Source organism: Eublepharis macularius, chromosome 2 (genome assembly GCF_028583425.1).
Source record: "Eublepharis macularius isolate TG4126 chromosome 2, MPM_Emac_v1.0, whole genome shotgun sequence".
In the NCBI taxonomy this organism is placed as follows: Eukaryota; Metazoa; Chordata; class Lepidosauria; order Squamata; family Eublepharidae; genus Eublepharis; species Eublepharis macularius.
This window is the reverse complement of record NC_072791.1, coordinates 169,817,385-169,823,384: the sequence shown is the minus strand read 5'-3', so window position 1 is coordinate 169,823,384 and position 6,000 is coordinate 169,817,385. Positions and strand designations below refer to the sequence as shown.

The following is a 6,000-nucleotide window of genomic DNA, read 5'->3' as shown; positions in this document are numbered from 1 at the left end:
TGCATGTTGATGCAATGATGGGAAAAGCTTCACTTCCAGATCTTTTCTGGGCAGGAAAAAGAATGTGCTCAATGACCGTACTAGCTGAAGTTTTGGGTACAATCCAGAAACTGAAGAGAACATTGCCATTGACTCCAATAATACACGGATTGCATCATTAAATATGGGTATTTCTTACTCCGTTGCTATTTCATTTATTTTTCAGAGGCAGTAGCTTGAGCTTTGTGTGTTTATTTCATGTTTGGCAAGCTGGGGTGCTTGTGTTCATATTTATTAGTACTCCATCTATTTGTAATATTCTCCAGGTTTTACTAGGTTGCTGACTTTAAACTTGGAGACTGACAGATGGTCAAAAAATAATGATGGTATCCAATCACTACGTTTTAATTATATTAATGTTTAGGCTGGAACCCTGTGCACATTTATTAGGGAGCGAACACCATGGAAATCAGTGTGGATTATTTCCAAATCAGCACGAGATGAGGAGAGGGGCTTGACAAAACAGCTCATCAGTGCCCTTGTGATAATTATTCCCCTGGACAGTAGTTCTGCCTGGCATATAAAGTAACGCGATTAAGCCTTTGTTTCGCTTGCATAACACTTTCCTGTTTTTCCAGTAAAATTGCTTTGCTTTCTGTGGCTGCTCCCCTTTCCCCAGAAGCCCCCCTTTTCCACTACGGAATACATATGAGGAAACTCCTTCCAAACTACCTTTTTCCTGCTTATGGGGAGGAGGGGAGGCAGAGCTCAGGAAGCGTGAATAATCCATACACATGAAGGGCGAAGGGAAGGAGGCTCGCCGTGATCCTCCTCACCAGCGCGTTCCCTCAGCCTTCGCTCCCAGCTTCCCTGCAGCCTCCGTGGCCGGGCGGAAGCGCTCTTTCCCGAGTCAGGTGTCCTCCTCGCCAAAACCAAGCGGCTGCTACGGTGGATGATGCGCGAGAGGCGGAGACTTGCCAGGCAGGGGAGGGAGAAGATGGCGGAGGCCGAGTGAGTAGGCAAAGGGAACGGGCGACTTTCGCGGTGGGGACGGGGCGGTGGGGACGGGGCAGGCCTAATGCGTGCTGAGGGCGGGGGCGAGGCGCAGTGTGGGGGCCGGCGAGGGAGCCTACGTGTCCTTCTAGGGGATGCCGCCGCCTCCATGGGTCAGGGCTGTCCTACAGGCATCTGCAGAGCTGCCCTGCCTCTTCCTCTCCTCACATCAGCAAAAGGGTTGAGCGACCCGTAAATGGAGGGCAGGAAAGTAGGAGAGGCTTTTTAATAGCCGGTTTGCAGTGTTCATCATTTTTGTGTTTGTTGTATATTAACTCTATTGGATTTGAGCCTAGTGGCACCTTAGAAACCCGTAAGATTTTCAGGGTGTAAGCTTTCGAGAGTCAGAGCTCCCTTCTTCAGAAACGCGGAAATTTTGTTCGTCTCTAAGGCGCTACTGGACTCATCCTGCTGCTCTGCCTCAGACCAACAGGGCTACCCATCCAAAATATTATTTCTTTTGTTTATTTAAAAAATGTGTCTTCCGTAATCATTCCAGAGGTTAGTAAGTGTAAGAAACTTAAAGAAAGACAGACAGACCTGGGACTTCCTACAACTTACAGGTGTTAGCCAGCATACCCAAACTAGAGAATAGTCTCTTTATGTTTGTTGTTTATATTTGAATTTTATGTTGTTTATGTTGTTTTATGTTGTTTATATTTGAATTTTTTGTAAATACATTTCACTCTGCTTCCTGCAATTTCATGGCTGTTTGATGTTGGTTTTTTTCACCTCTCCCATATGTGTGTCTGCCTTGTTGCATCCACTCTTGCATTTGAAGAGGTGGGATCTAGTCCATATAACCTTATGGTGGAATAGAATTTTGTTTGTTTTTAAAGCACCTTTACAAAAATTATCTTATTTTTCAGTAATACTTTTAAGTTGCTTATGATAGAAATGAAAGTAAAAGATACATCATGAAACACATCAGAATGTAAAGAAAAATCAAAGCAGCTAGCAGAATAAAAGCAATGGATCCTAATGATTCTCTAGTCCTTCCAATTCAACACATTTGTAGCCTAAGAACCAAGAGCTAAGGTTGGACTTACTGCATCTCAGAAGTAGTTATTTTAATTGTCTGCAGCACTTTTGTGTGTGCGTGGAGTGTTTTCCCATAATTATTCATGACCATAAGGAGTGGTGTGAAACCTACTGTTATTCCCATTGTTCCCATTTTATGAATGATGAATATAAACAGAGAGAGCTGGATTATGTGCTGGATTACCGTCTGGAACAGAGTTGTTTCCCTGTTGAAAGCTAACCTCTGCAAGTTGATAGCTAGGTCACAGAGAGGATCAGAATGAAATGACGAAAGTGGGGTTGATGAACATTGGCTCTTCAGAAGTTTTTCCTTGTTTTCGCCAGTAAATCATTTTTGTGTGCTTAAGTAATAAATATTCATCCCTTCACATTGTATTTTCATGTATGAAGTTGTCATTTATGCAAAAATTCTGTGCACAACGCACAAACGTTATCATTTATAGAAGAGGAAATCAGAAGGGATAAAGGAAAGTGTCTTTTAATGGTCAAAGGGAGAAAAAGCAGTAGATGAAATTGTCCAAAAATCTGTATGCCTTCTTTAAAAGATCTAGCCCCCCACCCCCAGTAGCCATGTATTATATTGTTTGATCCGCAGGTTTCCAAAGTCAGAGTGATGTCTTGCTAGCCGGTTGCGATGGCTGACTTAAAACTCTCTGTGGCTGTGGAAGCACAATGAACTGAGTAATAACTTGCTGAGAGATTGTAGCAAAGGAAAAGCACTAGGGGATATCCCTGTTAACCAAGGTAGACTAAAGAACAGCAGGGATATAAAGTGCAGTCAAAAACTCTTCAATTAATATATTTAGAATGTGTTAAAGTGCAAAAGTGCAATACAATACATTCAATAAGTACAATAAATATATCAATAAATATCTCAGTAAATATTGCTATGCAAAATCAATTCATGTTTGTCTGTCCAATGAATTTCAAAAGTTCTGAAATGTTTTGTAATCACAGAGAGCACCAGGAAGTAAGGGGGATGGGATTCTGACTCGCTGGTCTCCACTAGGTGAATATAATGCCAAGAGGCAGAATTGCCGACGGGATGGTGCAGGCATCCCAAGAAGAAGATGTGGTACGAAATGGGAATTGGAGAACCGTGCCTGCACCATCCCGTCGGCAATTCTGCCTCTTGGCATTATATTCACCTAGTGGAGACTAGCGAGTCAGAATCCCATCCCCCTTACTTCCTGGTGCTCTCTGTGATTACAAAACATTTCAGAACTTTTGAAATTCATTGGACAGACAAACATGAATTGATTTTGCATAGCAATATTTACTGAGATATTTATTGAGAGATTGTAGCAGCATGATAATGGTAATCTCATCATGTGGGTGGCCATACAAGTAGATATTATGTATGTGGTGTTAAGCCATTCTCAGACGGCTAGGGACATGAACAGGGTTGGTCTGTGCCATGAAGTCAACTTAGAAGTCCATTTTTTCATGTTTATATATAGTTGCCATGTAATATGTCATTTCAAGATAATTTTTCAAAGTTTCAGCATTTGGCAACAATTTTTCAAAATGGCATCTTATATATGAGTAAAATGTGACATGTGAGTCATTTCTAATCTTCAGTTGGAGACCTTTCCAAAATAATATACAATAACTTAATGGCTCTTCATACTGTATTCTTGTTTTCTCATTTATGAAATGGAGAATAATTTTTTGGTTAGAAATAAAATCAGATTAGTTTAGGCCTACTAGATTTATGAGTGGTTGACCATGGTCATTTCCACACACGTTGAATAATGCACTTTCAATGCACTTTAGCAATCCTTTGGAAGTGGATTTTTTGTTCCACACATGGAAAAGCTGTTCCAAATGTTCACTAAAGAGTATTGAAAGTGGATTATCCAACGTGTGTGGAAACAGCCCATGTCACATTAGCCTCAAAACTACATAACTTTTTTTCCTTAAAAAATGAAAAGCAAGATCTATATGTTTTAGTTACATTGTCTTTTTAGAGTTTATAGGTGTAATGGTTTGTGTTTAAAAAATATATATAGCCTTTGCCTTTGGACCTTCAATTCAGCTCCTTCTTATGTTACCTTAAACTTGCATCTCAGGAGGGCCCTGGTTGCAATCAATAATAACAATAACAACAACAACATTTGATTTATATACTGCCCTTTAGGACAATGCCCACTCAGAGTGGTTTGCAACGTATGTTATTATTATCCCCACAACAATCACCCTGTTGAGGTGGGTGGGGCCGAGAGAGCGCCAAGAAGCTATGACTGGCCCAAGGTCATCTAGCTGGCTTCAAGTGGAGGAGTGGAGAATCCAACCCGGTTCTCCATATTAGAGTCTCATGCTCTTAATCACTACACCAAACTGGCTCTCCTTATGTTTCCACTCACAGATCTTCAGGTGTTCTCTATTTTACCCAGGCTTATACCTTGAGAACGCTTCCCTTTTGTGTTTCTGTGACATATATATTGCTGTCTCTCTGACTAACTGAAATGTTTTCACGGCCACCAAAGACTTTTGCCTTAGACCGTCCCAGTTTAACTGGCAATATAGAAAGACTTTGTTATAGATGGCAGTGTGACAGGACAGTCAGCATGTGAGGGTGGTTGTGAGGTACAAAAGGGATTTTTTTCTTAAATAAAAGTACATAAATATGAGAGTTTCAGAGTTTTGATAAGTGTATTTGTTTCAGAATAGTTCTTAGGCTTGGTGGTTTTAAAAACAGTTACATATTCACAGACCCATTAACAAAGACTTTAACAGAGACTTATTTTCTACCCAGATCTTCACTAACAGAATAACACAATAACTCTCTTGTCTCACCATACAAACTTTCACACAGACAGATTCACTCAGGCTTTTCCACACAGCTTGCCTGACCTAGATAGGATGGAAATAGATAGGATAGGAAATCTTCTACACAGATTTGCCTAACTTAACCAGAATGAACACTTTCTCTCAGCTATGCCCAGATCCTGTGGCGTAGGAAGAGCCCATGGTGCAGAGTGGTAAGCTGCAGTACTGCAGCCCAAGGTCTGCTCTGCTCACTACCTGAGCTTGATCCTGGTGGAAGCCAGGTTCAGATAGCCAGCTCAAGGTTGACTCAGCCTTCCATCCTTCTGAGGTTGGTAAAATGAGTACCCAGTTTCCTGGGGGTAAAGTGTAGATGACTGGGGAAGGCAATGGCAAACCACCCTGTAACAAAAAGCCTGCCAAGAAAACGTTGTAATGTGATGTCCCCCCCATGGGTCAGTAATGACTCGATGTTTGCACCTTTACCTTTTACCTATGCACAGACAGCTCAGGCTCCACTCACTTTGCCTGATTTGGTCAAAAACAGCACTTTCTCTAGGCATACTTATGAAAAATCTGCAGTTCCCTTCACTCCTAGGGAGCAGCTTCCAGCCGATCAGAGTAGACTCCATTCACCCATCCAGCCCTCCTCCTCCTGTCCTCAGAGGCCTGAATTTAAACCTACAGTATCCAGCAGAAATAAAATACTCAAACTTCATTACATGCAGAAAGTTACAGTTAGCATGAGGAAGTATGAGGAGATGTTATGAAAAATGTTTTTTTTACATGCAGGTAGTGTTTGTGATGAACATAACACCATAATGTGTGACTTAACATAAGTGCAAATTTCATAACTTCCATGTGAATTTAATGGTCAATTCATACATTATTTCTTTTAGTTGAAAGATACAGATGAAAGATTTCTGAATGCAGTCTTTACTGCCATATAATATATATGCTAATTATTAATTAGAACTGTTTTTTTAGGATAAGTTATTGGTAACTTTAACACAGGAGTGATTTAGAAAGGTATAGAATCAAGGATATGTCTCTGCTAATCCCTTTTCTTGAAGCACTTTAAAGATTGTACTGTCTTCTCTGTGGTCTCAAGAAGTCAGGCCCTTCCTGAAGTTTCTCTCCCTTGCTAGACTGAGAGTG

At 40.9% G+C, this 6,000-nt stretch overlaps 1 protein-coding gene across 2 annotated transcripts in view; it reads left to right on the top strand.

The window, feature by feature from the left end:
• Positions 1–914: 914 nt before the first annotated feature.
• The window catches only part of INSIG2 (insulin induced gene 2), a 38,423-nt gene continuing 33,337 nt past the window's right edge, over positions 915–6,000 (top strand). For both annotated transcript variants that reach the window (XM_054971088.1, XM_054971089.1), the window contains exon 1: positions 915–990. The gene's annotated coding sequence lies outside the window, so the exon portion shown is untranslated. The remainder of the gene's footprint in view (positions 991–6,000) is intronic.